This window comes from Ranitomeya imitator, chromosome 3, assembly GCF_032444005.1.
Source record: "Ranitomeya imitator isolate aRanImi1 chromosome 3, aRanImi1.pri, whole genome shotgun sequence".
Lineage (NCBI taxonomy): Eukaryota > Metazoa > Chordata > Amphibia > Anura > Dendrobatidae > Ranitomeya > Ranitomeya imitator.
Genome location: NC_091284.1, coordinates 727,431,024 through 727,441,530, shown reverse-complemented (window position 1 = coordinate 727,441,530; position 10,507 = coordinate 727,431,024). Strand labels below are relative to the sequence as shown.

Sequence of the window (10,507 nt, the reverse complement as noted above, 5' to 3'; positions counted from 1 at the left end):
ACACAAGGTTGCAGTCTCTTTACCTCTTTACTGAAGACTTCAGGATCCTCAATCCAGAGCACGGTTAACAGGGCTGTCTGAGACCGGCCGGTCCGAAGGCACATCCAGAGTTCGCTTTGCAGGTGGAAATCGTGGCCTACCACTAGCGCCTGTGTGTTGTAGTGCTTCCCTGCTGAGCATTCGGGATAGTCCTCAAAACTTCTGTTCTCGTTCGTTCCAGTTCTTTCTAGTTCTTTCTATTCTCCGTCCTCCAGGTTTGTTCTGGCTAGGATGCACCCGTTTGACGGGAAGGCTCGGAGCTCTTCCGGGACCCTAGAGATGCCCCTTTCCACGCGTTTCCCCCTATGTCTGCTTAGGTGATGTAAGGTAGACAGCCAACTTATAATTAACTGTCCTGCGGTATTTGAAGTAAGGCATAAAGTCAGTTACTTCCTCGGTGTTCCGGGCACCGGCTACGCGCCTCAGTAGGATGTTGCCATTCTCCGGGCATGACTCCTACTGGCTCTTCATTGTGCTTTGATCTAGTTTCTCACTGTCCACAATATCCTTCCCTTCGTGTCCTTTCTTTGGATGCCGCCGCAGATAGCGCAGGCGCGGCTCCGTAACGTTCTATCCTTGTCGGTAGGTACCTGCCAGGTTCCCACGCCTGACAGGGACCCCCCTGAATCTTCCCCCGCAACACCCCCTGCCATGGGATGTTGCCTGAACAAAACCCAGTCAGCTTCTGACTAACTTCCTATCCAACCCCTAGTTTTACCAGTGTGAGGAGTGGCCTAATAAATAAAACCTTTTGCTCCCCCTAGTGGCCGGAGTGTGAAGTGTAATGTGTGCTGGTGATACCTGGTCAGAAGAACTCCTTTAGTGCCATCAGACGTACCATCACTCCCTTTAGTGGCAGAGCGAAGTTACTGCAACGACCAGATCTCTGGGGCGCTGCACTACCCCCCGGTTAAATCCAGTACTCCTGGACTGGGAAGAAGAACAACAATACATGTTAGTAAAAGTCATGCAAGTTATTGAAATGCAAGGAACAAATAAATATAACAATGCTTCCCTTTATGGGAGGTGAGAACACTTGAACATTACAAACAAAAACAAGTTTAGATATTTTAAATAACACTCTTACAGACTATAAATAATTCCTATTACCCAGCCGGGTATTCTACTAAGTGCAAATGCTTGAACAATAATTTAACTTCTCCTTTAAGGGCGTATAGACTGAACCCACTAAAGGCTTACTATAAAACACTACAAGGCAAACTCAGGGCCGCCCAGCTCCTTGTCTAGTCCTACTGTCATCTGTTCTTCTGTTAATGTAACTAACCATCTTTCTATGGTTCTCAGGAGGACTCTCTAAACCCTACGGGTTCACTTTCAACTTTTCCTGTCCTCAATCTCTAGCAACATTATCAACCGTTTCTAAATCTCAACATTATTAGAATTCTTTAACTTTCCTAAGGCAACATTATACTTGAGTGCAACATGTGAACATTCCCTTTAAGAGGGAACCAAGTCTCTTTGAGGTAGTACAGATCCTCTCTGTCTGCAAGTCCGTTAGAAAGCAAGACCTTCCGTGCTGTATTCAAAACAGTCTCTTCGCAAAGTCTTCCTTCTTTTGTAAAACCAGTAGAGGGCTGTACTGATTCCTTTATTTTGTATTTCATGGTTTGTATTACTCATTCTCTTTCTTTTTCAGCACAATTTCCCTTCTGTTGATAATTTTCACTCTACTCTGCCCTCTGGCTCTTTAGGAGGAACGTGAAGCGCTTGTTGGCCTTTAAACAGCATAGGTCCAAGTTGCCATCTTCTAGTCTGTGGTCAGGGTTATCTTAGCTCAAGCAGGAGCCACTAGAGATGGCGGGGTCAAAATCACTAGTCTGTGCAGAAACTGACAGAGTCAGGGGCAGTATTTAGTGTGTTACCTATTTTTGCAGAGTGTGTTGCTACACAATCAGAACATTATCACCATCCCACTCAATTTTTGAGCGCTGAGAAGCCGTCATGGACACTGTGCAATTGCGGTCCTTGTCTTTGGAGGTGACAGACATCAAGCGGCAACATCAGCCAAAACAGTCTTCGGAGCCTAAGGTAAATTTACTGGATTGGTTCGACAGGGTCCGAAGTAAGTTTTCAATCTTTCTTTCTTCATGTAATTTGTACTTTCATCTCCGACCTGCTTCATTGTTGCTCTGTGGAGATCCTCAGGTTTGGGCATTTTCTCTGCCTGAGGATTGTCCAATGTTTTCCTTAGTTTTTTCTCTGTTCTGTAGTTCATTTATGACAACCCTGATAAAGTTGCTGTTCCGGTTCTTTAGGAGTAACATGAAGCACTTGTCAGCCTTTGAAGCAGCATAGGTCTAAGTTGCTATCCTCCAGTCTGTGGTTAGGGCTATCTCAGCTCATGCAGGAACTACTAGTGACTGCAGGATCAGGAACCGGCAAGGTTAGTGACAGTTTTTTAGTGCACTTTTTTTGTTTTGTTTATTTTAGTTTAGTTTGTATGTAAAACAGCATTTTTAGTAGAAAAATATTTTTTCCTACTTCATTTAGAATTTTTTTTTTTTTACAATTTTTTTTGGTCTACCAATTGGCCTTATACAGTGGGGCAAAAAAGTATTTAGTCAGTCAGCAATAGTGCAAGTTCCACCACTTAAAAAGATGAGAGGCGTCTGTAATTTACATCATAGGTAGACCTCAACTATGGGAGACAAACTGAGAAAAAAAAATCCAGAAAATCACATTGTCTGTTTTTTTTAACAATTTATTTGCATATTATGGTGGAAAATAAGTATTTGGTCAGAAACAAACAATCAAGATTTCTGGCTCTCACAGACCTGTAACTTCTTCTTTAAGAGTCTCCTCTTTCCTCCACTCATTACCTGTAGTAATGGCACCTGTTTAAACTTGTTATCAGTATAAAAAGACACCTGTGCATACCCTCCAACAGTCTGACTCCAAACTCCACTATGGTGAAGACCAAAGAGCTGTCAAAGGACACCAGAAACAAAATTGTAGCGCTGCACCAGGCTGGGAAGACTGAATCTGCAATAGCCAACCAGCTTGGAGTGAAGAAATCAACAGTGGGAGCAATAATTAGAAAATGGAAGACATACAAGACCACTGATAATCTCCCTCGATTTGGGGCTCCACGCAAAATCCCACCCCGTGGGGTCAGAATGATCACAAGAACGGTGAGCAAAAATCCCAGAACCACGCGGGGGACCTAGTGAATGAACTGCAGAGAGCTGGGACCAATGTAACAAGGCCTACCATAAGTAACACACTACGCCACCATGGACTCAGATCCTGCAGTGCCAGACGTGTCCCACTGCTTAAGCCAGTACATGTCCGGGCCCGTCTGAAGTTTGCTAGAGAGCATTTGGATGATCCAGAGGAGTTTTGGGAGAATGTCCTATGGTCTGATGAAACCAAACTGGAACTGTTTGGTAGAAACACAACTTGTCGTGTTTGGAGGAAAAAGAATACTGAGTTGCATCCATCAAACACCATACCTACTGTAAAGCATGGTGGTGGAAACATCATACTTTGGGGCTGTTTCTCTGCAAAGGGGCCAGGACGACTGATCCGGGTACATGAAAGAATGAATGGGGCCATGTATCGTGAGATTTTGAGTGCAAACCTCCTTCCATCAGCAAGGGCATTGAAGATGAAACGTGGCTGGTTCTTTCAACATAACAATGATCCAAAGCACACCGCCAGGGCAACGAAGGAGTGGCTTCGTAAGAAGCATTTCAAGGTCCTGGAGTGGCCTAGCCAGTCTCCAGATCTCAACCCTATAGAAAACCTTTGGAGGGAGTTGAAAGTCCGTGTTGCCAAGCGAAAAGCCAAAAACATCACTGCTCTAGAGGAGATCTGCATGGAGGAATGGGCCAACATACCAACAACAGTGTGTGGCAACCTTGTGAAGACTTACAGAAAACGTTTGACCTCTGTCATTGCCAACAAAGGATATATTACAAAGTATTGAGATGAAATTTTGTTTCTGACCAAATACTTATTTTCCACCATAATATGCAAATAAATTGTTAAAAAAACAGACAATGTGATTTTCTGGATTTTTTTTTCTCAGTTTGTCTCCCATAGTTGAGGTCTGCCTATGATGTAAATTACAGATGCCTCTCATCTTTTTAAGTGGTGGAACTTGCACTATTGCTGACTGACTAAATACTTTTTTGCCCCACTGTATATAAAATAGTCTTACAATTAGCACCATATACGTAGTAATTCTGGCAAACACCTTTTAGTAATGTCTCCCATCCTGGTCCTAATCTTGTAGTTATGTCCCTATTCTGTAGTAATGTCCTCCATTCTGGTCCTCATATTGCAGTAATGTCCCCATCCTGGTCTCCATATTACAGTAATGTCCCCATACCGATCCCCATATTGCAGTAATGTTTCCCATCCTAGTCCTAATTTTGCAGTAACGTCCCCCATCCTGGTCCACATCTTCTAGCAATGTCCCCCATCCTGGTCCCCATGTCGTAGTTGTTTCCCCATTCTATAGTATTGTCCCCCATCCTGCAGTAGCGTCCCTCATCCTGGTCCCCAGTTTGCCATAATATCCCCCATCCTGGTCCCCATTTTGTAGTTCTGTCCCTATCCTGTAGTCCCCATATTGCAATAATGTTCCCCATTCTAGTCTCTATGCAGTAGCAAAGTCCTCCATACTGGTCCCATATTGCAGTAGTATCCCCATATTGCAGTAATGTTCCACATTCTGGTCCCCATATTGCAGTAATGTCCCTCATCCTGGTCCATATCCTGTAGTAATGTCCTCGATCCTGACTCCCATATAGCAATACTGTTCTCATAATAGTCACTATCCTATAGTAATGTCCCCAAGCCAGGTCTCCATATAGCAGCCATGTCCCCCGTCCTGGTCCCCATATAGTAGTCATGTCCCTCAGCATGGTCCCCATAAAGCAGCATGTCCACCCAGCCTGGTCATCATACAGCAGATATGTCCCCAGCCTGGTCCCCATGTAGCAGCCACATCCCCCAGCCTGGTCCCCATATAGCAGCAATGATACCCTTTATGTCGCTCTTGATAATACACATTTAAAAAAATCCTTCTCACCTATCCTCCGCTCCCTCAGCAAACATCATCCTGTTCTTCTTTCACAGCCGAGACCGCAAATGGCAGTGACGTCATACGCTGTCGACACGTCAATTTCATCTCCTGGCCTCTGATTGGCTGAAGGCTGCTATTGGTATTGCAGCTGGTCTCTGCACCGCGATACATTTCAAATGAATGTGCGTCTGCGGACGCACATTCAATTGTAGAGAAGTGTTGAAGTTGACGTCCCCTGGACCTGGCCACATCATTACGGGAGCTCACGTGCCTGCGGGCCGCATGAAACAGCCTGAGGGGCTGCATGCGGGCTGCGTGTTTGAGACCCCTTGCTTAGAGGATCGACCTCATTTGGTGAACCTTGACACCTTTTTCACTTCGGAAATGCAGTATTGTCTCATTATCTCCAATTTGTCCTGACCTTAGCCCATGCACCATGTGGGACTGAACAGTACATGCACTGACTTGTTGTCTCCTTACTACAATTCCGCTCATTGTTTTGGCACTTCATGGCAATCATTGGTAACAAAGACTTCTCTGGGTGCCGAAACCTGGGGATTCCTTATTGGAAAGTCTAAACCTTCTTGTTTTCAGACTACTCCCCATTTCAAAATTGCGTAAAGTTCATTGTTGGCACACTGAGTTACTTCAATTCAGGAAGACATGGACATTTAAATCTATTCATTTAAACCTAAGCAGCCCCGAACATATGTGTCCAGGTAAGATATCTGTAAAATAAGAATGGAATATGAATTTGGATATGACAGGCCTAAACTGGCATAGGTTAGCAAACAGAATTTCACTGGAAAATGTTACAAATGCATTGTAAATCTTGTGCACGTCGATGGAAAAGTAGACCACACCTAAACCTAAAAAAAATGTCATCTGCAAGGAATGGAGGCCGGATGCTCTATAAATATGGCATATGTGTTTGTGCCATGTTAACTTTCATACCTATTCCAAAAACTGTCAGCAACACTTTCTAAAAAAAACACTGCTCCTTTATAAGTACCGTATATATAAAAAAATTCTAAGGGTTTAAACCTTTATTGCTGCATTGCCAAATCAAAGCATTAGGAGTTAAGTATAAGTTTGTCACATGGAATTAAACACGTCAGTAATGTTCTCTATGATATGCAGCGTTAATGCCTATACAGGTTTACTACACCGTAAATCTGAAATGATTATTGTTCAACTTGTTTTAGCAGTAAAGCGAGTCTTAAGTTATTCTTTTGGCAAAGTAAAAGTAGAATCCAGAAATATTATTCTATTACTAGCAGGTAGAATCTATAATAATGTAATACCATTGCCAATGATAACTTGAAGCTTGTGGATCTCAATGAAAAAGCTTTATCAGGACCCCCTGGTTTCACCAGCCACTAGTAGTATTGCTCTTCTTTTACAGTCCAAAGGGACCATTGGGACCCCATACTCTTCAAGTCCTGAGGGGGGGGAGACTACCAACTTTGTAGTCACAATTGTTGCACTTCTGGCTATTGTTGAGCAATGACTAGAATTAAAGGGAATCTGTCACCCCAAAATTCGCCTATAAGCTAAGGCCACCGGCATCAGGGGCTTATCTACAGCATTCTGTAATGCTGTAGATAAGCCCCCGATGCAACCTGAAAGATAAGAAAAACGAGTTAGATTATACTCACCCAGGGGCGGTCCCGATGCGGTCCGGTCCGATGGGCGTCGCGGTACGGGTCCAGCGCGTCCCATCTTCATACAATGACATCCTCTTCTTTGCTTCATGCCACGGCTCCTGTGCAGGCGTACTTTATCTGCCCTATTGAGGGCAGAGCAAAGTACTGCAGTGCGCAGGCGCCGGGAAAGGTCAGGCGCCGGGAAAAGCCGGTAATTTATGTGTGGTGTACAGTAAAATTACACTGACAGATTAGAATAGACTACATAGAATAGAAATATACACAAAGAATACATATATATATATGGGAAAATGCCAGTTTTTTTGCTCCCTCCCTGCACTCAGTTGTATTCACATCTGTGCTGCCGCCAATACAGGAGCAGACTAGCTGTATTCAGTCACTTCTGGGCTATGTCTTGCAGAAGAAGGCAGAAGCAGGGGACGTTAGATGGTGGGATGTCATTGCGTCATCAAGCACCCTTTTATGCACAGAGGAGATAGTGGATGGGGAGCCGGGATTAGGTGAGTATAAACTGTGCAGGGGTTGTCATGAGATGATGGGCTATGCAGGGGGGCATGAGATGAGGTGCTGTGTTGGGTGTATCATTAGATGAGGGGCTGTGCATGGGGGTGGCATGAGATGAGGGAAGTGCAGAGACTATGAGAATAGGGGTTGTATAGGAGGTCTATGATATGAGGGGTTGTACATGGGGGCATGAAATGAAGAGCTGTCCAGAGGGGGTATGAGATGAGGGGCTGTGCAGGGAGGGCATGAGATGAGGAGCTGTGCAGAGGGGGAACATGAGATGAGTGGCTGTGAAGGGGGCATGAGATGAGGGGCTGTGCTAGTCGGCATGAGATGAGGGGAAGTGCAAGGGCCATAAGATGAAGGGCTGTGCAGGGGGTTCATGAGATGAGGGGCTGTGCAAGGGCCATGAGATGAGGGGCTGTGCAGAGGGGCCAATGGATGAGGGGCTGTGCAAGTGGTACCATAAACTAAGGGGCTGTGAAGGGTGGCAAAGAGATGAGTGACTGTGCAGGGAGGGCCATGTGATGAAGGGCTGTGCAGCGGAGGGTTGAGATGAGTGGCTGTGCAGAGGGGCCCCAGAGATGAAAGTCTGTGCGAAGGGGCCATGAAATAAGAGGCTTTGCAGGGAGGGTCATGAGATGAAGTGCTGTGCAGCAGGGGTATGAATTGAGGGGCTGAGCAGGGGCGGCATGAGATGAGGGGCTGTGCATGGGGACAATAAGAAGAGGGACTGTGCAGGGTCGCATGAGATGAGGAGCTGTGCAGGGTGGGAGTTGAGATGGGACATGTGAAGGGAGGGTATAAGTGGTATAAGATGAAGGGCTGTGCAGAGGGTCCATGAGATGAGGGGCTATGTGGGGGGCCATGAGGTGATGGGCTGTGCAGGAGGCTGAAGAAAGGAGGACCAGGCTGCCAGGGCTGCTGAAGTGCTGGTCCAGAACTACAGGGGCCGAGCCTCCAATTCCTGGAGGAAGTCTCCACAAGATAAATAGCTCCATCCTATGTGTAGATCTTTCAGGTTTCGGGGCAACATTAAGTTTCGTCTCCCTCCAGAGATTTTCTATTGGGTTCAAGTGTGGAGACTGGCTAGGCCACTCCAGAACCTTGAAATGCTTCTTACGGAGCCACGCCTTAGTTGCCCTGGCTGTGTTTTGAGTCATTGTCATGCTGGAAGACCCAGCCACAACCCATCTTTAATGCACTTACTGAGGGAAGGAGGTTGTTGGCAAAAATCTCATGATACATGAACCCATCCAATCTCCCTTCAATACAGTGTAGTTGTAACAAGGTGGCACAGGGTGGTAGTCGTGGGCGAGTCTACTAAGTCACAGTGAGCACCCCGGCCCCATGCACATAAAATAACAGGTGAAGTCCCAGTTCTGCGGTACAGTCAGTTATCTTCAGCTCACAGTCATTCAGGAGGCAAGGGACGAAATCTCAGGAAAACACCACAATCCAAAGTTCTATTCCAACGGCAATACTTTACTGAACATGGTGCAAACAAGACAATGCTCTTTCCCTGCGGTTTCAATAAACTGTACGACATCAGCTCCTGTCCTGGTCCCGAACCTCGTATTTCTACTGGGGTTGATCCCGCTGAGCCAGTGTTCGTCCACACTGTCCATCAAGCTGGGGCAGCCTACATTCCCCCTGACCAGGGAATCCTCTGTCCTCACTACAGTGCATGTACTGCCCTTGGCAAAGTGCCCGGGCGTCTGTCCTAAGAGAAGGATGTGCCTTCTATAAGTCCATAGGCTTTGCACCATCCCTCTTTTAACTCCTCCCAACTGTTTCCCTTAGCTGTCTATCCCTAAGCTAAAAATGTACAAATGCATTCACATTACAGAGTAAAACATTAAGAGAACATATACAACACATTGCAAGAACATTAGTAAACCGCACATTTGGGATACAACATATAACAATGACATTACCATATAAAACACTAGTGAACCATCAGTGACACACATCCTTGGTGTATAGGAGAGAGAAGGCAATTGAGTGTCCCCGCCACCTCCTTACACAGTTGTCTTGTATCCTTTGCAGAAAAGCAACCCCAAAGTGGGATGTTTTCTTAACCATGATTCAAGGTTGGGACTGTGTCCTTGGAGTTGTACTCATTCTTCTTCTTCCTCCAAACACGAGTGGAGGTGATACCACAAAGTGCTATTTTGGTCCCATCTGACTACATGCCCTTCTCCCATGCGTCCTCTGGATTATTTAGATGGTCATTGGTGAACTTGAAATGGGCCTGGGCATGTGCTGGCGTGTGTAAGGGGACCTTGTGTGCCCTGCAGGATTTTAATCCATGATGACGTAGCGTACGACTAACAGTATTGTTTGAGACTGTGGTCCCAGCTCTCTTCAGGTCATTGACCAGGTCCTCCCATGTAGTTCTGGACTGATTCCTGCCATTTCTCAGAATCATCCTTACCCCACTTTGCGAGATCTTGCATGGAGTCCTGGATTGAGGAAGGTAGACAGTCATCTTGGGTTTCTTCCATTTTCTAATAATTGTACCAACAGTTGCTGCCTTCTAGCTAGGCTGCTGGCCTATTATCCTGTAGCCCATCCCAGCCTTGTGCAGTTCTACAATTTTGTCCCTGGTGTCCTTAGACAGTTCTTTGTTATTGGACATGATGGAGAGGTAGGAGTGTGATTGAGTTTGTGGACTGGTGTCTCTTATGCAGGCAACGAGTTCCAACAGGTGCAATTAATACAGGTAACAGAGTAGTAGGGTTTCTTAAAAAAAATGAACAGGTCTGTGAGAGCCAGAATTCTTGCTGGTTGGTAGGTGATCAAATACCGTATATACTCGAGTATAAGCCGAGATTTTCAGCTGAAAGTGCCCCTCTCGGCTTATACTCGAGTCATGGTCGGCAGGTGAGGGGTAGCGACGACTGTCAAATACTCACCTGCTCCCGACGCGGTCCCTGAATGTCCCACGGTCTCTTGGCGCGGCAGCTTCTTCCCCTGTTCAGCGGTCACTGGTACCGCTCATTAAAGTAATGAATATGGACTCCGCTCCCATAGGGGTGGAGCCGCATATTCATTACTGTAATGAGCGGTACCATGTGACTGCTCACTACAGGAAGAAGCTGCCATGCCCGTAGACAGTGGGACATGCAGCGACCGTGTCAGGAGCGCCGGGAGCAGGTGAGTATTTCATATTTACCTTTCCTCGTTCCACCGCCGCCCCATCTTCCGCGACTGTTCAGGTCAGAGGGCGCAATGACGTATT

General features: G+C 46.0%; 1 long non-coding RNA gene across 1 annotated transcript in view; it reads left to right on the top strand.

Annotated features, from left to right (window-relative positions):
• The first annotated feature begins 2,330 nt into the window (after positions 1-2,330).
• The window catches only part of LOC138672310 (uncharacterized), a 34,706-nt gene continuing 26,529 nt past the window's right edge, over positions 2,331-10,507 (top strand). The window contains exon 1 of the long non-coding RNA XR_011319703.1: positions 2,331-2,443. This is a non-coding gene — a long non-coding RNA (uncharacterized lncRNA). The remainder of the gene's footprint in view (positions 2,444-10,507) is intronic.